Raw genomic sequence first — 27,983 nt, 5'->3', positions numbered from 1 at the left:
CACATCTCAGTAAATACATACCTTCTGGGAAACTTTAACACAGATTAGGTTTAGACGAATTGTGGGGACACTGTTCTAAATGAAAATCTATGTTCACCTTTCACAAACTCTCTCACACACACATACACGACTAAAACCTACTTTGTGGAGACTCCGTATAGAAACTCTTAAACAAGATGATATTATAAAAAAGGCAGAGTTTTGACACTTCAAATATCACTAATGTAATGTCTGTCTACTCTATGTTCACTGTCATGCACACTGGAGATGTACATAACTTACAGTTAGTGCTCTATGATGTGCTCATCAGGTGGTAAAGTAGATAAAAACAGTGCTCTAATGTATTTAACATTTATTTATAGCAGTAAAATAGCTTAAACTCTTCTCAGGAGTTACTATCACGTGCAATTTTTAGTACAATAAATGTATAACTTTTCACAAAATTGTGTATAACTAAAATGAACTGCCTGATAACTGACAATGTTCAGGAATTTAAATGTTACTAAAAATATTCATAAAGTCTTACAACTGTTAGCAGTTTAAATAACTAAATTGGACAATAAACAACAATGCTGAACAGATACCTTGCATACCTTTGTACGCCAAGGCCAGTCTGTTCCCCCATAATCGTAGGTAATTTCATCTCCTTCTTTGATGTCTGTTACAGCAAACAGGCAAAGGGGTTTTCCATCCACTTTAATCTTCTTCATATTGCAATTTGGATGTTTGTCGTCATCATTAACCAGGCTACCAAAAGATCCATCTTCTTTTGCAGCATCAATGCTTAACACACACCGAAAAAAGGCAAAGCATGACAGAATATTCAGATCTAACTGTCAGGTGTAAATGTTTTACTGGACAGATGTAAAAGTAATATATAACTATAATTTATCATTTAAAAAGATTGTTGAAATTAACTTATGCTTTATGAGTGTTGTGTAAGGTTTACCAGGGGTTTAAGGTTATTTTCAGAAATAAAACATACCGTTCATTGAACAATTTACTAATAATATTTATGATTATATTTTAATCATTGTTTTAATTATTTAATTCTGTGTAATTCAGATGATGTGCAGATATTAAGTAATATATCTTACCACCAGCCACAAAATCGCCTCTAGAAAATGATGCTAGTGCAAAGACACCACGGCCTGTCAAAAAAAACAGAAGACTTACATTGTGTTAAACTAATTAGGCATTAAATCCAGTTTGGTGATGTAGAGAACAAACGTATATTTAAGCTGCCCCCGCACCTTTCATGTAATATTGTGCACGATTTACCAGTTTACCTCCTCTTGTCGTACAAGCAAAGTTCTGGAAACTAGTTTGGTCCTATCCTAACTAGTATAACTTGTCGAGAAAGCTGCAGCAAGGGGAAGGGGTAGCCACTTCATCTCAACCAACCTCGGGGACCACAATGGTGGACGTATTGACTCATTTTGCGCAAGAGTTAGACAAACACGAAGAAAGTTTACTGGCAGAGCTGAGAGCTGCCTATACATACGAAGTTGGATGCTCTCAGCTCCTTGTTAGATTTTAACAGTCGGCAGACAACAACCATGGAGACCGCACTCGCCACCAAGAAGAAATAACCGAGCTGACTACGAGATTCCAGCAACTCGAGAAAACTAACATTGTGCTACTATCAAAGTGGAAGACCTCGGAAATCGATCCAGATGACAGGATCTAAGGATAGTGGGCTTACCTGAAGTTGAGGAAGAAAGTTCACCTTTGAAATTTGTTTCCCAATTCCTCCAAGACATGGTCGGACCTTCCCTAGGCCGCTGGAACTAGACAGAGAGCGCATTGGGTACCAGTGCCAAAGCCCAGTCGGGGAAAACCCCACGAGCCATTATCGTTAGATTCCACCACTACCGGGATAAGGAGTGGGTGCTTCGCTGGGGTAGGTCACCAAAAGGATGGCATAACTTTCAGTGGTGACCCTTTAAATCAAGGGCTAAGGGAACTGCCATACTGATATCTAAAAAGCTTCATTTTGTTCCAGAGAAACATAATCTCTTATGGTCAGCAGGGCTATATTGTTGTATCGGGTAAGCTTTTTCACATACCAGTCATTGTGGCCTGTGTTTAACCACAACAACACAACAACCACAACACAATACAGCACTAATATCATCTCTTTTACATCCAACAGTGGGCATTCATGGACACTATAGACACATTCATGCACAATTTTTGCATTCATGCATTCATGGACACTATGGACACATTCATGCACAATTTTTGCACTATATACTTATACTTTCATTATGGACCACTGCACAAATCACTTTAATAATAAGACACTTTAAGAAGACAGTCACTTTATGCATATTTGCACACCTCAGCCATTTTTTACATTACTTATGGACAAATTTCTATTTTCTTCTTTCATATTTCTATATTATATATATTTTGTTCTTATTTGTACAGTATATTTTTATTCTTATTTTATCTTAGGTAGCACAGTACATTTTTACTTTTACTAGTTAATTTCATTTTCCTGCAATATTTCTTTTACTGCAATATGTCTTTATTTTTACTTGTACATTATATTTTACCAGTTAACTTTATTTTCTACCGTATTACCTTTTATTTATATTTATTCTTATGTTTAAGTTTTTATTTTAAGGTCACTGGTAGTCGAAAAAGCATTTCACTGCATATCGTACTGTGTATGACTGTGTACGTGACAAATAAAATTTGAATTTGATTTATGCCCCTAACATCAATAATGATAAAATTAATGTCTGTGCTTATACACCAACCAGGCATAACATTCTGAACATTCTGAGCACTGCCAGGGGAAGTGAATAACACTGATTATCTCTTCATCATGGCACCTACTAGTAGAGGGGGATATATTAGGGAGCAAGTGAACATTCATTCCTCAAAGTTGATGTGTTAGAAGCAAGAAAAATGGGCGAGCGTAAGAATTTGAGCGAGTTTGACGAGGGCCAAATTGTTTTGGCTAGACGACTTGGTCAGAACATCTCCAAAACTCTTGTGGGGTGTTCCCGGTCTGCAGTGGCCAGTATCTTTTAAAAGTGGTCCAAGGAAGGAACAGTGGTGAACCGGCAACAGGGTCATGGGCGGCCGAGGCTCACTGATGCACGTGGGGAGCGAAGGCTGGCCCGTGTGGTCCGATCCAACAGACGAGCTACTGTAGCTCAAATTGCTGAAGAAGTTAATGCTGGTTCTTATAGAAAGGTGTCAAACACACAGTGCATCACAGTTTGTTGTGTATGGGACTGCATAGCTGCAGACCAGTCAGGGTCTGACAGGTCATAATAATATGTTCTTCCTTGCATTGGTACAAATAAAATTGTCCCATAGAGGATTGACAGAAAAATTCTATACTACCTGGCAGCTCTTTCTTTCTTATATCAATGACTCGACGACTTATTCTGTAGCTTAGGGCAGGATGAACCCACCCTCTGCTGACAATGTTTGTATTTCTGTTTATCGCTTTCTATCTTTTTTTTTAAACAGCCGCATGTAGCCATTTCATTTGGTATAACAAATACCATGCTTGTGCGGACTTTATTTGTGCATTTCATTTACTTTATTATTTATTTTACTTTTTCAGTCTACTTACTTTTCTTATGTTTTCTCAAGACATAGACCATTTTGAGTAAGAGGGCCGGAGGGGGTTAGTCCCCATTTTGTTTCATTTCTGTTTACTTTGTTGAGTTTTACTTGTGTATGTGTGTATATGTTTATTACATATATTACAATTGTAACTGTTGTTCTGTGAAACGAATTAAATAAAAATATATAATAATAATAATAATAATAATAATAATAAGGCAATCTACATCCACAATAGCATCACTCTAATACTCACTGCCCTCCATTCTGTGTTCAATACCATTTCAAAATTTCTATACAAAAATATGTCTGTGCAAGTCAAGAGAACTCTGGACAAATATAAAATTAGTCAGATTGTAATCCATCATAATGAACAGAAACTAATTAAGCTCACCTTTCTCTGGACTGATGTATTTCACATCAAGCTTTGATGTCTTATCACTCTTTGTAGTTACATAATGTATAGCATCAGCACGGGGACTGATCCTTCATGGCATTTTGAACTCTACAGAAAATGTAAACACAGTATAGTTATATGATTTTATGTGCCCAGTGATGTTCAGGTCTGAATATATAATATATAATTTTAATTTATATTAATATGTCCTGCGTCTCGCATGTTTCGCTAATGCAAGTTAGTGCAATTTTAATCTGCAAAATTATACTGAGCTGTTAGATGACTTGTGAATGGATACTTTAGAAGAAAGTAAAATAATTGTACATTTTCCACTAACCAATCGGCCCAAAAGAGACCTAAACAAGCCTTAGGAATCCTCCTAATTGTGGCCTTAATTAAAAAAACGAAAGAAAGAAAGAAAGAAAGAAATTAATAATTACCTTAACTGGTTTACCCAGCCCTGTCCGCGATTTCAGAGGTTATAAAATACACCCGTCAGCCAACTGAATACCCTGACTTAGTTTTAATAACTTTTCAGACTTTCTAGTTTGCTAGACAGGTTGTCATAGATATACAGTGGTGTGAAAAACTATTTGCCCCCTTCCTGATTTCTTATTCTTTTGCATGTTTGTCACACTTAAATGTTTCTGCTCATCAAAAACCGTTAACTATTAGTCAAAGATAACATAATTGAACACAAAATGCAGTTTTTAAATGAAGATTATGTTATTAAGGGAGAAAAAAAACTCCAAATCTACATGGCCCTGTGTGAAAAAGTAATTGCCCCCCCTTGTTAAAAAATAACTTAACTGTGGTTTATCACAGTTAAAAGTTCAATTTCTGTAGTCACCCCCAGGCCTGATTACTGCCACACCTGTTTCAATCAAAAAATCACTTAAATAGGAGCTACCTGACACAGAGAAGTAGACCAAAAGCACCTCAAAAGCTAGACATCATGCCAAGATCCAAAGAAATTCAGAAAAAAATGAGAACAAAAGTAATTGAGATCTATCAGGCTGGTAAAGGTTATAAAGCCATTTCCAAAGCCTTGGGACTCCAGCGAACCACAGTGAGAGCCATTATCCACAAATGGCAAAAACATGGAACAGTGGTGAACCTTCCCAGGAGTGGCCAACCGACCAAAATTACCCCAAGAGTGCAGAGACAACTCATCCGAGAGGCCACAAAAGACCCCAGGACAACATCTAAAGAACTGCAGGCCTCACTTGCCTCAATTAAGGTCAGTGTTCACGACTCCACCAAAAGAAAGAGACTGGGCAAAAACGGCCTGCATGGCAGATTTCCAAGGCGCAAACCACTTAAGCAAAAAGAACATCAAGGCTCGTCTCAATTTTGCTAAAAAACATCTCAATGATTGCCAAGACTTTTGGGAAAATACCTTGTGGACCGACGAGACAAAAGTTGAACTTTTTGGAAGGTGCGTGTCCCGTTACATCTGGCGTAAAAGTAACACAGCATTTCAGAAAAAGAACATCATACCAACAGTAAAATATGGGGGTGGTAGTGTGATGGTCTGGGGTTGTTTTGCTGCTTCAGGACCTGGATGGCTTGCTGTGATAGATGGAACCATGAATTCTACTGTCTACCAAAAAATCCTGAAGGAGAATGTCCGGCCATCTGTTCATCAACTCAAGCTGAAGCGATCTTGGGTGCTGCAGCAGGACAATGACCCAAAACACACCAGCAAATCCACCTCTGAATGGCTGAAGAAAAACAAAATGAAGACTTTGGAGTGGCCCAGTCAAAGTCCTGACCTGAATCCTATTGAGATGTTGTAGCATGACCTTAAAAAGGCGGTTCATGCTAGAAAACCCTCAAATAAAGCTGAATTACAACAATTCTGCAAAGATGAGTGGGCCAAAATTCCTCCAGAGCTCTGTAAAAGACTCGTTGCAAGTTATCGCAAACACTTGATTGCAGTTATTGCTGCTAAGGGTGGCCCAATCAGTTATTAGGTTCAGGGGGCAATTACTTTTTCACACAGGGCCATGTAAGTTTGGATTTTTTTTTTCCCTAAATAATAAAAACCATCATTTAAAAACTGCATTTTGTGTTTACTTGTGTTATCTTTGACTAATAGTTAAATGTGTTTGATGATCAGAAACATTTAAGTGTGACAAACATGCAAAAGAATAAGAAATCAGGAAGGGGGCAAATAGTTTTTCACACCACTGTATATACTGACTAGATGTCGCCTTGAGCCTCTAAGCATATGTCGACATTGCCGCCATCTTGGGTCGGGGATCTGAAGGAAGCGCCAAAGTTAACTGTGTAAGGTAGTGTTGTTGCAGGGATACTAAACACTTAGTTTTAAGAATGCTTGACCTGTCTTATACACTGTAATCATTTAAGAAGCTGTAGTAGATACAAACCGGATTCCAAAAAAGTTGGGACACTATACAAATCGTGAATAAAAACTGAATGCAATGATGTGGAGGTGCCAACTTCTAATATTTTATTCAGAATAGAACATAAATCACGGAACAAAAGTTTAAACTGAGAAAATGTATCATTTTAAGGAAAAAATATGTTGATTCAAAATTTCATGGTGTCAACAAATCCAAAAAAGTTGGGACAAGGCCATTTTCACCACTGTGTGGCATCTCCTTCTTACAACACTCAACAGACGTCTGGGGACCGAGGAGACCAGTTTCTCAAGTTTAGAAATAGGAATGCTCTCCCATTCTTGTCTAATACAGGCCTCTAACTGTTTAATCGTCTTGGGCCTTTTTGTCGCACCTTCCTCTTTATGATGCGCCAAATGTTCTCTATAGGTGAAAGATCTGGACTGCAGACTGGCCATTTCAGTACCCGGATCCTTTTCCTACGCAGCCATGATGTTGTGATTGATGCAGAATGTGGTCTGGCATTATCTTGTTGAAAAATGCAGGGACTTCCCTGAAAGAGATGACGTCTGGATGGGAGCATATGTTGTTCTAGAACCTGAATATATTTTTCTGCATTGATGGTGCCTTTCCAGACATGCAAGCTGCCCATGCCACACGCACTCATGCAACCCCATACCATCAGAGATGCAGGCTTCTGAACTGAGCGTTGATAACAACTTGGGTTGTCCTTGTCCTCTTTGGTCCGGATGACATGGCGTCCCAGATTTCCAAAAAGAACTTCGAATCGTGACTCGTCTGACCACAGAACAGTCTTCCATTTTGCCACACTCTATTTTAAATTATCCCTGGCCCAGTAAAAGAGCTTGTGGATCTTGCTTAGAAATGGCTTCTGTGATTTCCTTTACAGTAGGGTGATTCCATCTCAAATCAACCAGTGGGTTCCACCACATGATCACAGATTTTGCTGATTTTTTCACCAATTGTTGGTATTGGCATGAAAATAAAAACCCCAAATTTTTTTGTCCTAACTCCCGCTCGTTAAAAAATGGCAGCCATCTTGATTTTTGGCCTCGACGTGCTTTAAGACGTGCCACGCCCCTTTTTGAAATCCTCTTTTTCTAGATAACTCACTTGCTGTATGTCATATGGAGATGAAACTGGGTATATTTATGTAATTTTTCATGTAGATTCGATCAGAATTTGGCTATCTCTTGTGGTTATGGAGATATTTCTGAAAAACCATTTTTTGGGGGGTACCCCTTTTCAACCCCCCAGAACCCAAGGTCTGCATGTATATATGTCATTTAAAAAAATAGGGGTTACTTCACATCACCTCATCTTGAAAATAAATAAAAACCAGAGTTGTGTTATGCCTTGTTTTATAAAAATCTTTAAAAATGAATTGTCCAGGTTTTGCAACATTTTATGATTTGACATACAGAAATGTACTGCAATATCTGTAGAATACTTAATGCATACTCATAAAATCTGCTCCTTTCAAAGTAAAAGTAACCTTAAATTCTTCTGTAATGCATATCTTGTTAAAGACTGTTTCTCTTGGAGTTCTTTTAAATAAACAGCTTGGGCCTTGGCTGTATAGTGATGAGCTGTGCAGGAGTCACATTTTTCACAAAGTCTCATAATAAAATCAGACACAAAGACATGTCAGAAATTTTGCCATGGCTTTCATGATTCCACTGCTTGAACTAAACAGTGTCATCTGGGTCCAAATCAGCATTTTCAAATATACCATCAAGTTTAGGGCTGGGCCATATTATACCTTTCACGGTAATACCAATACAATGTTAGGCAATGATAAGAAAATGAAATATCGCGATTGAATAGGGGTAAAACGCGCATGCGCAGTGCCTTTGTTTTCATACATTTTTATGGGGGAAAAAGCATGGCGGCGGCGGAGAATGAGAAGGGCGAAAGCGGATCGTTGATGAACCAGAATTGGTTTGTAAAAATGGTGCAACTTCAGTAGTGTGGAACTGGTTTGGTTTTCGCCCGTCAGATACCCAACAAAGCACAATTTTTTGTAGAACATAACAAGCAAGCGGGTCGTCGTGGCATTTACAGAATGTCTGGGTTGAAAAAGAGGGATCTCATTAATTTCAACGCATCTATAGCTTGAAGAAACAGCGTTTATTTTTTTTTTTTTTTATAAAAAATTAAATTATTTTAAAAAAATTAAATTATACATTTCTGTACCTAATTGAGGTGTACCTTTTGGGGGTCTCAGATCTGATTATTTTGGTACCAGTTTGGGGTCACCAGGTCATATGACCTAGAAGCTATTGAAGAAATAGCTTTTTTTAAATAAAAAATAAAATAAAAATGAATGAAGACATATCTTGGGATAAAATCAGGTGTACCTTGTGTGGGGCTCTAATGAGATTATATTGGTACTAGTTTGGGGTCACCAGGTGATATGACCAAAAAGCTATTGAAGAAATAGTGATTTATTTAATAAAAATATATAATATTTGCAAATTAATGCACAATACTCAATTAATATTATCTATTAACCAGATGAACCAGAATTGGTTTGTAAAAATGTTGCAACTTCAGTGGTGTGGAACTGGTTTGGTTTTCGCCCGTCAGATACCCAACAAAGCACAATTTTTTTTAGAACATAACATGCAAGCGGGTCGTCGTGGCGAAGGGAGGAAACACCACAAACCTTTTTTATAATTTAAAGCAAAAGCACTTGCTTGAGTACAACAAAGCTGTTAAAGTACGTGAAAAACTTCCATGAGCCGTAGCATAATTTATCCATGTTTTTTGTTTGCTTGTTTTGTTTTTACTCAAGAGTTTTGAGTTTTATTATTTGACCTATTTATTTACCACACTGCAGTTTTATGTTGCAAAGCAACTCTTTTTAAGTTTTGTGTATATTATACATGGTTATGCTCAGGATATGTCAGCCCATTTCCACTGGAAATGCCTTTTGGTTAAATTGTCAGCAAGGAATTTGCATTTGCACTGTTAAAATTTTATATAGCTTTAATGAACATACAAACAGCTGCTAGTTAATAGAAAATAAGTTGATGGTTTTTTTTTGCACTAATAAAGTTTTGGAATTGTAAAGTATTTTGTCTCGTGTCAATCATATCGTCAATTATATCAACATAAACAATTATTAAACATATCGCAAATGTTTAAATATATATCGTGATAAATATTTTTGGCCATATTGCCCTGCCCTAATCAAGATAATCAGATATTTTTGATTGGGGGCCACTGCTCACGCCTGTGCAACATATAGTCACGAGAATCCAAAGAACAGACAAGTTTTGCCACAGACAAGTCCTTGTAATCAGATTGTGATTAAGACAACAAACTACATTGGAAAGATTCAGTAAAAGAATTAACATAAATGAAACACACTCAATTAGTACGAAGAAAAAGATGATGCAATCATCCTCAAGTTCCTTGAGTGCGAGGTCACTCATGGAGTTGGTTGGAGATGATTCAACTTTCTGATCAGTATGAACCTGAATGGTTCAGTTACAGGATACTGTTTGACAGTGATACACGTATCTTACATGTACCACCATAAAATAACACATTTACTGGTAGATAAGCCCTATTGTGTAAATCCATGTACATTCTCTGTATATAAAATGTGTATCAAATCGTAAAACATTTGCAAAACCTGGACAATTCATTTTTGATGATTTCTATAAAACAAGGCATAACACACCTCTGGTTTTTATTTATTTTCAAGATAAGGTGATGTGAAGTAACCCCTATTTTTTTGAGTAACATATATACATGCAGACCTTGGGTTCTGGGGGGTCGAAAAGGGGTACCCCCAAAAAATGTTTTTTCAGAAATATCTCCATAACCACAGGAGATAGCCACATTCTGATTACGGAATCTGAATCCACATAAAAAATTACATAAATATACCCAGTTTTATCTCCATATGACATATAGCAAGTGAGTTATCTAGGAAAAGAGGATTTAAAAAAGGGGCGTGGCACGTCTTAAAGCGCGTCGAGGCCAAAAATCAAGATGGCTGCCATTTTTTAACGAGCGGGAGTTGGGACAAAAAAAATTGGGGGGTTTTATTTTCATGCCAATACCAACAATTGGTGAAAACATCAGCAAAATCTGAGAAGTGATGGTGGAAAATTTCTCTTCCACTGGTTCATTTGAGATGGAATCACCCAGTAGCATTCCTGTTTATGGTGCAGTGTCGTTTAAGGGCCCTCTTAATCACGGGCATCACGGGCATACAGTATGGTTTTACGCCCTTGACCCTTACGCACAGAGATTGTTTCAGATTCTCTGAATCTTCGGATGTCGTTACGCACAGTTGATGATGATAACTGCAAAGTCTTTGTAATTTTTCGCTGGGTAACACCTTTCTGATATTGCTCCACTATCTTTCTGCGCAACATTGTGGGAATTGGTGATCCTCTACCCATCTTGGCTTCTGAGAGACACTGCCACTCTGAGAAGCTCTTTTTATACCCAATCATGTTGCCAATTGACCTAATTAGTGTTAATTGGTCTTCCAGCTCCTCGTTATGCTCAAATTTACTTTTTCCAGCCTCTTATTGCTACTTGTCCCAACTTATTTTTCCCTTAAAATGATACATTTTCTCAGTTTAAACTTTTGTTCCATGATTTATGTTCTATTCTGAATAAAATATTAGAAGTTGGCACCTCCACATCATTGCATTCAGTTTTTATTCACGATTTGTATAGTGTCCCAACTTTTTTGGAATCCGGTTTGTATTTTCATGAACTGGATGTTTTCAAAGAATGGTTAACCTGTGTTATATACTGTAGCCTAATCATTTAATAATCTGTTGTAAATACTGGAAGATGTTTTCACCCTACGTACGCACGTTATGTTTGTTTTTGTGTTATATAACCATTTTACGCTGGGTCATTGTATTGCAGGCTTGCTGATGTACAAAATAAACCAGTACAATTCAAATGTTTTAATTAACATGTATTTTTAAGTATGGATATCACACCATTGTAGTCATGTTGTGTGCAGTAGACTAGGCTAAGGTCAGTAACAATAGTTAATTTTAAGTTCACTGAAGTGAAAGAATAATAAACTTACACCGAGTTTTAAAGTAGATTAATATCAAAAGCTTCACTTTTCTCTGGACTCGATCATAAATACATGTCTGTCAGTTGGAACAAACCAAAAAACGAAAAGAAAAAACATCTGAGATTTGGACGATTTATAATGATTTAATTTCTGCCTAGATGCAGATGTTCGGTTCCCCATCCTAACATTCTCAGGTCTGTTGGTCAGGAAGTCCATAATTGTTTTTTTTCCCCCGCTTTGTTTGTTTAACTCATGACTTTATTCATTTAAATTTGGCTCTATTATAAATCTATTTATTTATATTTTATATATACTTTATTTTATATTATTCATGTTTTTTCATATCACTATCAGCATCCTTGTAAATGTTTTGAGAATTGTAGAACAAATTAGTTATGTAGGTGTGTCTAAGTATTGTATTGTATATGATATATCACATATTTATGATAGAACATAGATTAATTAATTTTTAATTATATTATACAAGTAAAATAATTAATTAATCTATGTTCTATCATAAATATATGTCTGACATTTATAATAAACCAAACGGCTTGAAAATCGGTTGAAAATTAATCAAATGAAGGTGATTTTAATGGTTGTTAGGGTTAGCCAGTGTTAACTAATGCAGAATAGACGCGGCTTTCCCCGACACAAGATGGCGGTCGCGCTGGCGCATCGTTCCTGTGGACAGCAACGTCACAGGCTGGCATAGCAGCGGCGTTTACATTTCAGTTAGTTATAAAATCCCTAAAACACAAAAAAGCTATTACAAGCGTAACATGTTACCCATAGATATAAAAACAAACATACCTTTCGTGGTATTTAGATGCATTTCCTCGTGTCAGCGCAATACCGTAGAATCGCCCATTAGACCGATAGCCTTTGGCCTCCACCTTTTAGCAGGATAAGCAATGGAGATGGGTCTTGTAGTTCTTTTTCTCTTCCTGTGTAGCGTGTACGGACCAATAGCGCAGTAAAAAAAAACTACAATCCAGTATTCTCGGCCTCAGGCGCTTCATTCACCGTTTTAAGATTTTTTAAAAGCATAACCACACTCCGCAAATTTATGAATTATTATTAAGTACATAAATTACATTAAAAATATACATTTTATTTTCGCTGTTTGTTATTACTGTATAGATTTTGCTAATGATTTAATTGTTATCTAACAATTTTTGGCCATAAACTTTTTGCATATCTACATAATCTGTTTATTTGAACATATTCTATAAAAATTCTAAACTATTAAATTATATGCAATTAACAATGCTTATGCCTAATTAAACAAAATTAAATACATATAGTCTTACCTCTTCGATTTAACACTACTTAAACCTCTAATGCCAGTAAAGCTACTGCGCATGTGCACATTACCCACAATTCTAGTGGGCAGTCACGTAAGTGGGCAGTACTATGATTTGCATACTTTTGCATATAAGACTGTGTGAGTAGCCCCGCCCAAAAAATTATCTCTTCCAGACTAAAGGAGGAGACATAGGGCAAATCGTTCACACACATATTAAAAAATGCTCGTTATAGGGACTAAGCTAAAACTTCATCAGCAGCCTATTTAAAGCCTCCCTAACATGTTTATATGCTTACCCTTGTGGGGACCAGGGTTTTTGTCCCCATAAGGTTTTTGGTCCCCATGATGTTGGTGTGTAAACAGCATGGTGTCCCCACAATGTGATAATTACAAACCCACACACCTCATTCACGACGCACACAAGCACAAACACACTTATATCACAAGTTAACACTCTCACACACACACACGTATACACAAACACACTCTTGTATATAACACATCACAAATTTTAACACTCATATCTCTGTCTCACACGCCAGCACGCAGAAACACATACACCCACACACACTACACACTAACAAGTCACATGTCCTACAGATCATCACAAATGTTAATACAGAGACACACAGACACATGCACAAATACATTTACTCGTCACACACAAACTGACACATCCACACGTCTTACACACACACACCTCTCTCTCTCTCTCTCTCTCACACACACACACACCTCTCTCTCTCTCTCTCTCTCTCACACACACAAACACACACACAAACACACTCAACAAATATATAGGGCCCAAACTGAAATTAACCCTGTATAGTTTGAGATGTGTGCAAGTTGTGCGGTGCAACCGGGTGGGGAGTACTTTTTCAAGGTCTTAAATAACTAAAATAAATTCAAATACAAATTCAAATTTTATTTGTCACATACACAGTCATATGCAGTGAAATGCTTAGACAACTGCTCGTGACCTAAAAAAAAAAAAAAGACTATGAATAGGAATAGGAAATAAATATGAAAATTAAAATAAAGGGTAAATTTAACTAGGAAAGAATAAAATAAAATATAAAAATTTAAGTTAAAATAAAATAACTGTACAACAAAAATACACAATATAAAAAATATATGAAGAATATATGACAAAATATAGAACAATAAGAGCAGCTGTACGAGTAGGTATATATTTATGTAATTTTTGTGTGGAATGGAGTTAGAATAAATGGTAATAAAAGAATGGTAATGTCCAGGGTTGTGCAATCCACATATTTAAAGTGTCTTGTGCAGTGCAAATATACTTAAAAGTGATTTATTTAAAGTGACTTGTAATGGAGTGATTTGATGACCACGAAGTGTAGTTGTGCAGTGGCCACTAGTGTAAACGAATGTCCAGAATGTCCAGAGTTTGTGTGTAAAAACCATATGTGTGGGTCAGTACTGTGTGGTGGTGTGATGTGATTGAGAGACCGTATCGCCTGCAGGAAGAAGCTCCTTCTCAGTCTCTCTGTGTTGGCCTTCAGGGAGCGGAATCGCTTTCCTGACCTCAACAGAGAGAACAGTCCATTGTTGGGATGGCTGAGGGCCTTCACGATCTTCCTGGCCTTGGTCCAGCACCGCCTGCTGTAGATTGAGTGCAGGTCAGGGAGCTCGGTGCGGATGGTGCGCTCAGCTGATCGCACAACCCTGTGTAGAGCTCGTCTGTCCTGCATGGTGCTGTTCCCAATTTTGTTTCCCGTCAGGATGCTCTCTATGGTGCAGAAGTAAAAGTTCCTGAGCACCTTGAAGGGCAGTTGGAAGTCACTCAAGCGTCTGAGGTGGTAGAGACGCTGTCGGGCCTTTTTTACTGCGGTGTTGATGTGACAGGACCATGACAGGTCCTGCATGATGTGAACACTGAGGTATCTGAAGCTGTCCACTCTCTCCACTGGGCTCTCGCTGATGACGGGGGTCTGGTAGTTCCTCTCCTGCTTAGTGCTGCAGTCCACTATCAACTCCTTTGTCTTACTGACGTTTAGAAGGAGGTTGTTCCTCTGGCACCAGTCCTCTAGATTCCTAATCTCCTTCAGGTAGGCCATCACTTTGTTATCAGAGATCAGGCCGACCACGATCGTGTCGTCAGCAAACTTAATGATGGTGGTGGAGCTGGTAGTGGCCACACAGTCATATGTGTACAAAGAGTACAGCAGGGGGCTCAGAACACACCCCTGGGGGGCTCCAGTGCTGAGAGTGATGGAGGCCGAGACATGTCCGCCCATCCTTACTGCCTGTGGTCTGCCAGTTAGGAAGTTGGAGATCCACTGACACATAGATGAGTCCCAGGTGTTCCAGCTTGGTGGTGAGTGTGGGGGGAATTATGGTATTAAATGCAGAGCTGTAGTCGATAAAGAGCATTTTAACATAATTCCCCCTTCTAGTGTCCAAGTGAGTAAGTCATGTGTGGAGGAGATGAGGGATGGCATCGTCTGTGGAACTATTTGGACGGTAAGCGAACTGTAGTGGGTCCAGTGGGTCCGGTAGTGAAGAAATTATGTCTCTGACCGGCCGTTCAAAGCACTTCATCACTACTGAGGTGAGGGCTACAGGGTGATAGTCATTGAGAGAAGCAGGATGGGGTTTCTTCCGGGCAGGAACAATGATTGACTCCATGAAGCATGTGGGGATCACCGACTGAGATAAAGAGAGGTTGAATATCTCTGTAAACACAGGTGCTAGCTGGTCTGCGCAGGCTCTGAGAATACGACCTGAGATGCTGTCCGGTCCTGCTGCTTTCCTGGTGTTCCCTCCCTTGAAGGCTCTCCTCACGTCATGCTCGGAGATGATGAGCTCGTTTCTGGTACTGGCAGTATCTTCCTGTCTGCAGCCGTTAGCGCCGCTAGCATTAGCATCGCTAGCGTCTTTACAGTAGGTGGACAAGCAGTATGTGACTTTTACTGTCGCGGCGCACAGCAACTGTATTTGGGTTTGTGCGTTTGCTGGCTTTTACCGCTGAGTGACGCTATATAACTACAGACTGACACCTCAGGCCTTACTTTGTTCTCTCCAGGATTAATGAGTCGCAGCTCGGCTAGAGTCGCATGTAGTTGCTGATAAAATCAAGTGAAACATTGTAATTAAACAAATTCATAATCACAGTATTAACATTACAGTACAAATTTTTAATTAAAATTAATTTAAATATTTTTAGGATCGAATTTAAGCAACGTAAACGTTAACACACTGAGCCTTTAGATTTTGTGTGTAATTAGAAAAGCTACACGTGTAGGGTCTTGCGTCATGTTTTATTTTGTTTTCTTTAAATTTGTAGTAGATTTATTAACTGAAATAAATGAAACTAAACGCCCATAAAATTTAAACACTGCCAGATTAATGTGCAAAAACTATATAGTAAAACTATATAAGCTACATAGCCTTTATAAGACTCTAATTTTATTTAGGTGCGCTCACAATGACGAAAAAAATATGATTTTGTTAAATAAAGAAAGTAAACAAGGTGCGCTGTTCTGTATTGTTTTCAGTGAACTTGAGCGCGTCACAGACGTAAAAAATATATACTTGTAGAAAGCAAAATATCTGCTTTTATATAAAATAATAAAAAACAAATTATTAGATTATGATATGTTTATTAAAACGTCGTATTCAGACGCTCGCCAGCGAGAGGTTGTGCGCGCGCGGCCCACTACAAAGCAAACATATGTTAATATATAATAAAGCAGCTCACATCGGCGTGTGTTTCGCACAGCTCCGCAAAGACAGCGCTTATTTAACACGTATAAATGTGTGTTTGTTGTATTTCTGGGACAGATAAATCTCTCATATAGACGTGAAAGAGTGAAAGAGCGCATGCGCGAGCCGCGGGTTCACATGAACATTTTACATTCACTAAAAGGTTTATTCACAACCACATTTCAGCCATTCACACACATGCATTGTGCTATGTTGTTTGTACACTTTCACTTTTCCCCTTCTAATCTCCCCTTTGATCAAAATGCTCCCGATATGAGCCAACCAAACAGATTTGTTTCAGTCATAATATTCACCTACTTTATCATAAAGAGAGGCTATACTTGCTGATTAAACACTGCATTTTTTTTAAGTGAAAGCGTGTGCGATGTGAGTAGCTTTAATTATTGATAATTAAATAATTATCAAATGTTGGACATAAACAGCAAAAAGAACAATATTATTCTTTTGATTATTATTATCATGTTTTTTTGCTGTATGAGTTCAGCATCGTGTAGATTCATGCCACGAGTCATTTTATCATACAAACATTATAACGTTGTGCTCGGACCACTAAGCGTCTGTGGATTCCAAAATTGACATTTTTTGCGTTTTTTATTCACTGGAATGGAAGAGATAGAAAGTTTCCTTATCATAACACGCCTTGTAATGTTTTATATAGTTTCTCCAAATGTGTAAGGGTGAGAACAGCTGATTCACACCTGGGGAGGGTGATTTATTTGCATTTGAATGTGTCTGACATTGCAAAGCACACACCGTAACACTGCAAGAGAAACAACCTAAAGTAAATAGAAATAAGAGGCCCTGATTATACTGCATAAATATTATTTACTAAAACAAAATTCCTTAAGGCCTTGTTCACACGGGCGTTAAAATCGAGCGTTTTTTTCCCGTTCGTAGCGTCCGGTGAGCGCGGATCAAGCGCAGAGTGTTTTCTACACATAGGAGTCAATGAGAGTGTTCCCACGGGCTTTGGTGACGTGCGTTTATCCGGCTGCGCGTTTATACGGCATTAAAAAAATGTTACATGCAGCTTTTTCTTGGCATTCGAATCCCAACGAACGCAAGGAAACCGTTCTAGTTCGTTTTCTGCGTGTTCATTTTACGCTTCGGAGGACCGGATATATCCCATGATCCTACATGCTATACATACGGAAATGCGGAAAAGGGCAAAATAAAATAATTGTTAAAAAACTTACGCGGAAATTTTTGCATGTTTTTTAAACCACAAAAAAACCTTCCTTTAAACCGACGTTGTGCAGTCAGAGAGTAAACCCGGTAGCGGCGGGCTTTCATATCCAGTTCCCGACACACTGCCCCCACAGGTTAACACACAAACTACAGTTGGGGCTGCAGGCTGACGTTAGACAGAGACAAACGAACGCCGGTGTAGAAGTCAATTAAGCGCCACTACAAAACGCAACGTAAACGTCTAGGACGTTCAGAGCACGTTTGTTTATCCAAAAACTTAACGCCCGTGTGAACAAGGCCTAAATGTAATTTTTTAAATAATAACAATAAACTGATATAAACTGGTATAAATGTGTGTTTGTTGTATTTCTGGGAAAGAGAAATCTTTAATAAATCTCTCACATCGACGCGCGAGTTGACTGACTTTAGATCAAAAGTCGGCAAAGTAAAAGAGCGCACACACGCGCTGCGAGTTCACACGCTGTTTGGGGGAGGGACGTGCTAATGACTATTTGGTCTGCTGTGTGTGTGTGTGTGTGTGTGTGAGAGAGAGAGAGGGGTGTCGAGAGGTCTTACATACTCATGAAAAGTCATGGATTATTCAGTGAAACATACTGTAGGCTCTGCTGAAAAACGTTAGGCACATCAGTCACTTTACCCCAAATAAAAATCTAAGTGGCTCTGGATAAGAGTGTCTACCAAATGCCTAAATGTAAAAGGAGGTAAAATGAATAAAGCGAGATGCGTGTTTCTTAGCCCCACCATCGTGAACACAGCGTATTCAGAGAAAAGCGCCCCTGCGAGAGGTTGTGCTCAGACCACTCAGCTCCTGGAGATTTTAAAATTGACATTGTTACCGTTTTTTAATCGCTGGAATGGAAGAAATAAATTGTTTCCTCATCATAACATCCCTTGTATTGTTTTTTTATCACTCTATACACAACCCGTGATTTTTATGCTATTTTAAAGATGGGAAATACAAATTGAATATTTTTTTGTTTTTTATTTTCATTTTCTACAAAATATTAACTTTCAATATTTAATAAAAAATACCAAAGAAGATTATTGTGTATAGAGTGATTACAACCAATACAATTTATGTTATAATAAGGAAAATCTTAATTTTTCTATTCCAGTAAAACAGTAATAAAGTCAATTTTAGAATCTGAAATCCAGTAGATAATATTTGCACAAATTTAAAAAGAGATTTTATGTGTGAAAAGCTACACGTGTAGGTCTTTATAAGACTCTAATTTTATTTAGGTGCGCTCACAATGACGAAAATGATTGTGTATAGAGTGATTACAACCAATACAATTTATGTTATGATAAAGAAAATCTCCATTTCTTCTATTCCAGTAAAACAGTAATAATGTCAATTGTAGAATCTAAAATCCAGAAGATAACATTTGCAGAAATTTAAGGTCTGAATCACTGCAGGTCTTCAAAATCCAGGTCTTAAAGTGGGGAGGGGTGCATTTCATTTATCTGAATGTATAGGTGAGAACAGCTGATTCACACCTGGGTAGGGTGAATAAATTGTATTTGAACATTGCCTGCCATTGTTAAGCAAACACAGTAACACTAACATCCCAGGACAAATAGGAATAAGAGCCCCTGATTAAACGGCATAGATATTATTCAATATTACAACAAAATTCCCCAGCAATCGGGAAAACTTTATGCGTGCTAGAAGAGGAGATAAACAACAATAGCCCACGTTTAGCGTGTCAGAAAATGAACCGAAACTCCGTGTATACGTGAATTATTAAAATGGTCATTGTGAGTCTCCTTGCTGTTTTTCCCCCCCACCACATTTTTTTTACTTTATGCCTGCAGCTGAGCGCTGATTAGATTACGAAGTTAAAGACGTGGATCACGATATGTCACGGCGTGCGCCCAAATATACTATCGCTTCTCGCTCACTCCGTAGGCTCCCTAGATAGGCGGCAGGTATGTAAAGGGACGGAGGCGCCTATTCGGGCCGGCTGGCGATAATTAACGTTAGGATCTCAGGCTCCGCATTATAAAAACAAGGCGCGGAGTTAAGGTCGGGAAGTACGTGATGCGGTGGAGCAGGGCAGAGTGGCATGCGAGAGGGGCAATTTAAACAGGACACTGGAATTCCACGCTTTGATTCTCGCGCTCTCGCGACAGTCCTTGACTGTAGTGTAGCAGTGGTCCAGTGTCCTTTCGCCCCTGGTGGGGCAGGTGATATGCTGATAAAAGTTCGGTGCTGCGCGTTTGAGGTTGGCACTGTTAAAGTCCCCCGCCACAATAAGCAGCGTCCCGGTGCTGTGTCTGGTGCTGTGTGAGTGCCTCATGCAGCTCGCATAAGGCAGTGTCCGTGTCCGCTTGTGGTGGAATATAAACAGCGCTGATTATGACCGATGTGAACTCCCGAGGTAGATAAAAAGGACGACACATGATGGACAGTAGTTCCAGATTTGGTGTGCAGGAGCGTGCGAGAGGAACAACGCTCGCGCTGTTGCACCAGCTGTTGTTCACCATTAAACACACGCCGCCTCCCCTTGACTTCCCCGAGTCCCGTGTCCTGTCCATGCGGTGAACCGAGAAGAACTCGGCCGGCTGGATGGCGTGGTCCGGCACCGCTGGGTTCAGCCATGTCTCGGTGAAGCAGAGGAGATTGCAGTCCCGAATGTCTCTCTGGAACTTTACCCTGGCCCTGAGGTCATCGAGCTTGTTCTCCAGTGACTGGACGTTGGCGAGCAGGATGCTAGGCAGAGGTGTGCGGTGTGCACGGGCTCTCAGCCTGTTCCTGACGCCGGCTCGTTTCCCTCGAGGCCGCCGCTTCGCGTCGCGTCCTTTGTTTTCCCTCAGGATCTCACTCGGCCAGCTCGGATCCGGAGTTAAGAACGTCGAACTGTGAGTACATTGTATACCAATAGAAACAAGAGTGTCTCTATCATAACTAATGTACTCAATGGTGGTAGTTTTGTCGATTTAAAAATGCTGAAAACTAACTTAAAAAAAGAAAAAAAAAAAAGAAAAGGTGGTTGGAGCAGTCGTGACGGCAGCCGACCTCACCGACGCCATCTTAAATACCACACAGGTAAATAAATACCACACATCAAAAATAACACACAGGTTGTGCTGTGCCCCCAGGGTGGCGATGGCACAAGGGGCTTGAGCCCGTCATTGTTGCTTGCAACTATATTTTTATTTAGTTCTACAAAAGATCTTTCATGATAAATGTGTGGATGTGCTTCATATTATCTTCATAATGATGAAATGAGATGTGCAAAATCGTGGTTTAAAATTCAGAGCAAGTTTCTTATTATTCTTTATAATGTCTTAACAAGGCCAGGGGTAGCTCAGTGGTTAAGGCATTGGACTACGGTTCGGAAGATCCCAGGGTTAAACCCCACAACCACCAGGTTGTCCCTGTTGGGCCCTTGAGCGCGGCCCTTAACCCTCAACTGCTCAGATGTGTAATGAGATAAAAATGTAAGTCGCTCTGGATAAGAGCGTCAAGCCAAATGCCTAAATGTAAATGTACATAACAATGAAAGACATGGCAATGCCTCGGTTTAAATGGTCTTAAAATTAAGTTAATTTCCTGATAGTAGGTTATCTGTTAGTGTTAACTATGCAAATGTCCTGATCCTGCAACGGTCATCTGACATTCAATATATGCCAACGCATCTTCGTTAAAATGTGTCGACATTGAGCACCGCCAGAAGACATAAAAAAAATATATATGTGTATGTCACAGGAGCGTTCCTCATTAAATGTAACAGTAGGTGGCATAATTTTAGGTGTCATATTTTATGTCATACTTTGATGTAACAGTAGTCATTAACCTTTATGTCATTCTGTTAGCGTGTCACAGGCATTGTAACAGTGGTGAAACTGAGTACGTTTTGCTAAACTCATAGCTACTGAAACCCTGGATTAGACTGTAGAGCATCTACAGCGACAGCACATACGACAGGCAGAAGTAAGGGCTGTTGAAACATTGGAGCAGCGTGAAAAGCGACAGCAAGTTACATTCTATTTACAGGTAATGACAATAGGATGCACGTGAGTAGCCGTGGTTAACCTCTAGTTAACAATAAATTAATGAAAGCTTTATGTAATGGACATATGGCATACGTATATTTAAGAAGGAAATTGCAATAATTGGGACACATATCCTCTTAAGTAACAAGTGACACTTCATTTTCACAGAAAGTTGTTGTCCCTAAGATATCGTTTCCAAATGTTTGTCTAATGTCTAAATATCAAAATGACTTCACCGCGGTGCGTTTATACTGCAATCAAATGCTTAAACCAGCAATTCCAACTTTAAAGGAACATACATTCAAGTGTCAGAAAGATTCAAGATATGTAAGTCAATGAAAAAGTAATGGTACTGTTTGTTCCGCACATTGTTGCTTGTGAACATAAACATCTCCAACTTTTAACATTAAAAAGTTTATAGGTGTTTTAGAAGAAATTTTTCACTACAAGAGAGAACTTTTAATTCGACTGATTTTCATTCTGCACAGACAATGCACGATCGTAGTGATGCTGTCGCTCTCTGTTGTACACTTCTCTATTTAGAATAACACAAAGTGAGCACACAAAAGATGCTACATGTGAACGGGCCCCTAAGATACACCAAATACAATCGTTTAAAAAATTATACTGTCTGCATTCAAGTAACTTTAATAACTTTGCACACCTACCTTCACAACTACACTACATGTCTACGTTTACATCCTGGACCAGTGCACAAAGACACTTTAATAACCTTTGCACAAAGACACTTTAATAACCTTTGCACAAAGACACTTTGTTCTATGCATATTTGCACACCCAGTACACTATACTTAAATTTGTACAGTATATTTCTCAGTACAGTATATTTCTATTTTTATGTACATCATATTTCTATTTTTATTTTTAGTTCTATTTTTCCTAGTTTAATTAAATTTTTCAATTTAATTTTTTTTATTTAAATTTTCTATCGTATTTCTTTTATTCATATTTATTTCTTATTGTAAACTTTAATTCTCTTTTAGGGTCACTGGCAGTCGTATAAGCATTTCACTACATTTCGTACTGTGTATGACTGTGTATGTGACATAAAATTTGAATAACTGCCTAAAAAGGTTTGGTTGCTAGATGGAGACACTGAGCTTTTCTTTGCATATTTGGGCCGTGACATTCTCACCATTGTGCATAGAGGACGTGATGTACACTGACAGAAAAAAGCAGAAGTCTCGCTTTTCCATACCCACAGGACAGAACCTGGAAGCCTGTTAGCCGTTACTGTACCTACTGGCTCATTTTTGAACGGGCACCTGTTAGCACACATGTGAACTCTGAACACCATTCGCTCAGAAAATCAAACAATTAAATGTTTAATTTAAGGCTTAATCTCTATGGAACTCCAAGGTGTTCAAAATTAAATAAATAAATAGGACATAATGAAAATAAATAACTCTATAAATAAAAAGACACAGATATGTAATATGAGAATGATATTGTGAAATAATGGAACACATTTTGAAAATTCAATTTCAAATTTAAATTCACTTCAAAATGAAATAATATTTCATGGTCATTATTTTTTCCAATAACAGATTATTGCAGAGGCATTTTATTTAATTCCAGCTGTTTATATTTCAAAATGTCAGTTTTTATTTCAAAATCCCGTTTTTCACAATGGCCTATTTATTTTATAATGCGACTTTTTCAGCAGAATAAGTCGATCTGTCAATCAGCGCCAGTGGGTTAGACCTGAGCGCCTATTGGCTGATCCTTTAACATTGATTAGTATCCCTGGATACCTGCTATGCGGACCGCCGCTACAGCTAGCAATAACTGGTCGTCTGGAGCCCCACACGTTTTCCTGGTGGGCCGCTGGTCAATGTGGCCGGCCCAATCACTACGTAAATTTATTAAAAAAATGACGAAAACTATATTGCATCTCTTTTTTTACACAGATAGATGTGTGCGTTAATCGTACGGGCACCGCCAATAAAGAGCATGTGTTTTGTAACGGCCACCACTATGTTGTATATCACAGTATGTATGTTTATTGCCCTTTAAGACGTGCTGCGCGTGTCCGCTGAGGAGGAGAGAACAGAGCAGGAGGTCAGCTGTGCTGCCCCCCCCCCCCGAAACGCTCTATTGTTCTACCCTTTTCTTTACTTTTACTGTATGTTTTATATTATAATTTTGTGACGCTGAAAAAGGCTGATAAAGGTTTTGTGCTGAACGCTATTGTTGGCTCTGAGCTCTTTTTCTCCCCTTCTGTACCCAACACCCCTCCCCTTCTGTACCCAAGCCAAGTAAAAAAACAACTGAACAGATAAACTGGAATAAAATCAGAGGCAGCATTAGCTCAGGTTAGTAAACTAGTTACTCATTTTAATTAATATTGTAGACAATATGAATTCAAAATAAGGCTGAGAAAATATTATTTTGAATTAATAATGACTACAATAATAATTACTAGCATGAGCTGATGCTGCTCCTGATTTTATTCCAGATGACCTGTTCAGTTTGATTGGCATCATTTTCACTCTGGTAGATCAGGGAAGAGGTGTTGGTCATCATCAGCAGGCACTGGTTCATCATCACTAACCTGCTGCACTTACAGCTCACACCGATAAGTGGTGTATCTTACACTGACTGCATCAAGATGGTCCCTAAAAGATATTGTTTTTACAGATTTATATGTTGAACCATGATGTTCTTTCCTTTGTTTTACAAATATGACCCAATATACTATATATGTTCAGTGATACTTCAAATAATATGCTTAAAAAGCATTTATTTTTGTATTGCGTTATATTTTTATACTAGTAAATTATGTTAAAAAATAAATCTCCACATTAATGAGAGTATTATGTATTATGATGTGGGATGTGGTGCTGCTGTGGGCCAGGAAGTCCAGGGCCACTTTTTGGTCCCAGTCCATCCCTGGTGCTTGGTCAAAAGTCACGGAAGATGGTGGACTGGTGTGAACTTCAGTCAGTTTTGCTCATTTTAGCAGATCAGATAGAGAGGGATAATTTACCAGTAGACAATGTACTGCCACCTACTGCATAGAATACGTATTGCACCATTAGACCTAAATCGATACTTCGTGTGTTAATACTTACGTCTGAATAAAGGAGCAACCAATCACACAGCTGGCTCAGCCCTATCACTCTTGATTGACAGACAAAGTAATTCTGCTGAAAAGTCAGATTATAAAATAAATAGGCCATCGGTAAAAACAGGATTTTGAAATAAAGACAGACTTTGAAAAAATGACATTTTGGAATAAAAACTGGAATAAAAAAAACAGCTGGAATTAAATAAAATGCCTCTGCAATAATCTGTTATTGGGAAAAATAATGACCATGAAATATTATTTCATAATAATAAGTAAATTTATATAGCAGAGAGCAATATATTTCAAAATAATCAGCTTTTTTTCAAAATGTGTTCCATTATTTCACAATATCATTCTCATATTACATATCTGTGTCTAATTTATTCATAGTTATTTATTTCATCATGTCCTTTTTATTTATAAAATTTTGAATGCTTTGGAGTTCCATAAATCTTTGGCCAGAATTGCACCATAACAATCTGCAGATAGACTACAAATGTAACAGTATACTAATCAGAACTCAACGGCACGGATGCGTGCTGGAAACGCGCCAATTAGTGAGTTTTAAAGAGAACAACTCCATATATGGGTGTAATTGTGGTGTGTGTCGACAGAGGAAGCAAATACAATTATTTAAATCATAAAAATACTCATATTTGTATTGTTTTATAATCATAAAATCAACTGAAACACCATAAAACCATGTGCCATCCTATTTCTTCCATTACGCGACACAAGAAGTGGGGGGGGGGGGGGGTGTGCACGTGTGCGTGGCCACACCGAAGAGTTACTTGTTGTGCAACAATGGCCTGTTATGCAGTAATATGGGCGTTACTAATACCATGGAAACGTGGCTTGTTTTGATTATTACTTACATATTTGTATATAAGATAAATATTATATGTTTTATGTTATCTGGTTATAGAAACAACCATAAATATGCGCGGTTTGTGCCCAACATGCGTAACCAGAAGACACTTTACGAATCTATGAAGCATGGAGACTTCTGCAAAAACGTTGTAACTTTTTGTTATAACTTAAAGTTTATTGGGTAAATGAGGTTTAATCTGTGTGTGTGTGAGATTCAGGTTTCAAGGTTAAAAGAACTTTATTAATCCCAGAGGCAAATTGATTATTCTTGGTTGCAGTTGCTCACGGTTGTTATTCAGTAAAAAGGAAAAAGTAATAAAAAAAAAAAATTAGATAGAATAAAATAGAGTCCAAAAGCAGTAAGTACCATATTGTACACTAAACTTTTGAATACCATATTGCACACTAAATATGACCAAAGAGCACTGATAAATATTGCACAATTAATACAGTAATCTAATAGATATATGTAATAGTGTATTACCCCAACCCTATATGGGCATGTAATATTGTCTTATTGTGTTACTGTTACTGTCAGTGAATATCCACATAGTGTACGTTACAGAGAAGAGTTGTATGATTTTATGGCCGTTGGGAGAAAAGATCTCCTGTGGCACTCTGTGGAACACTTAATGGTAATCAGTCTCTGGCTGAATTTGCTCCTCTGGTCAGTGACAACACTTTGTAGTGGGTGAGAAGGATTGTCCAAGATGGAGTGTACTTTGGACAGAATCCTCCTCTTCACTACTACATCCACAGAGTCGAGCTCCATGCCTAGCACAGATCCAGCCTTTTTTATTGCCTTGTCCAGTCTGTTCCTGTCTGACAGTTTAATGTTACAGCTCCAAGAAACCACAGCATAAAAAATGGCAATTGCCACAACGGTTTCATAAAACATCTGTAGAATGGTGTTACATACGTTAAAAGACCTGAGCCTTCACAGAAAGTACAACCGGGTTTGTCCTTTCTTGTAGAGTGCCGTTGTGTTGAGTGACCAGTCGAGTTTGTTATAAAGATGAACTCCCAGATATTTGTATTCTGAGACCATGTCCACTATCTCACCCTGGACAGATATAGGAGACACAGGGGTCTTATTGTTTGCACTTTCCACATTCTCCTCAATAGCCTGGCTGCCTGTCTAGCCAGTGATACTATTCATGCCCCTCCACTCCTCGCTCATGTTGGTCTGTTTCAGCCCTTGTTCCAGTTTTTTTCCTGCATGACTCTTTCTCCTCCTTGATTTTGCCAGCTTGTGTGTGTGTGTGCGTCTTTGACAACAATTCATAAAAGTCTAATAAAGTAAAAATCTGCCTAGACAGTATTTTTTTTTTTATATAAAAAAGCAAATGTTTATGTTTAAGAATAAGCGTTTATTATTGTAATTTGGAAACAAGGTTTAGAGAAAGTGTATGTGTGTTTTTACAGCAATTTACTTCAAAAAACTGAAAATAGATTAATTATTCACATACTGAAGGTACTCAAGGGGAATGTCTGTTACTGTCATGCTCTCTGTCGCGGCAAGACGGTAACGGCAAAAATAAATCAATTGCAATTCAAAGTAATTTGTGAAATGACCAGGTGGTGCAAAGGGAGATTTTCCTTCGAAGCAGTTTTCAGCTTAAGTCATAAAGTCATGTGTTGTATCAAAGAAATACTAGTGATGGTAATTTCCACATCTGAGTACTTTATACAACAGAACCAGAGCTATTGACATTTACTGTACAATAATGAGTTTTAAAAAAAATTGGTTAAATGTTGTTTAGACAGATGATAAAGTTTATTAGCTAACAATTTTATTTGTACAAAGAATGAACTGTTATATAGCCTCTGTTTGTATAAGTTTATTGAAATTATAAAAAAAAATGTTAGATTTAAAAACATTAAACTTTAAATATAGAAATAACTGGAAAAATAGACTTTCAGAATAGAACATTAGAATGACTCAAAAAATACACTCTAAAAATGCTGGGTTGTTTTTCTAAACACTTGGTTATTCCGACCCAACAACTGGTTTATTATTTATTCTCTGTTTTCTCCAAACGGCCTGCAAAATGTTCAAAATATTACCGTAAAGTGTAGTTTTAAGAGTTGTTTAGTTGAGAATGCATGTGTGTACAACCCAAAACCTCAATCGGCTATTAAAGTCTATTTAAAATATTGCCCCAACGATTTCTGAGATTTGAGCTCCAGACAATGCCCATGTACATGCCTCATGTACCCCGCCCAATGCAGCCTCACTTCGGAAAGAATTTCTGAAAACTACCGCTGGCCGTGATGTCTCTGTAATTGTTAAAACAGCGGAGGTATTTTATTTT

At 38.1% G+C, this 27,983-nt stretch overlaps 1 protein-coding gene across 3 annotated transcripts in view; it reads left to right on the top strand.

Annotated features, from left to right (window-relative positions):
* The window catches only part of LOC128511096 (golgin subfamily A member 6-like protein 4), a 235,883-nt gene that overhangs the window by 156,677 nt on the left and 51,223 nt on the right, over positions 1 to 27,983 (top strand). For 2 of the 3 annotated variants that reach the window (XM_053483748.1, XM_053483750.1), the window contains exon 2: positions 21,528 to 21,708. The gene's annotated coding sequence lies outside the window, so the exon portion shown is untranslated. The remainder of the gene's footprint in view (positions 1 to 21,527; positions 21,709 to 27,983) is intronic. The other variant, XM_053483749.1, reaches the window with a different exon arrangement.

This window comes from Clarias gariepinus, chromosome 23 (assembly GCF_024256425.1).
Source record: "Clarias gariepinus isolate MV-2021 ecotype Netherlands chromosome 23, CGAR_prim_01v2, whole genome shotgun sequence".
Lineage (NCBI taxonomy): Eukaryota > Metazoa > Chordata > Actinopteri > Siluriformes > Clariidae > Clarias > Clarias gariepinus.
The sequence above is the reverse complement of the archived record's forward strand: the minus strand, read 5'-3'. Positions and strand labels throughout refer to the sequence as shown.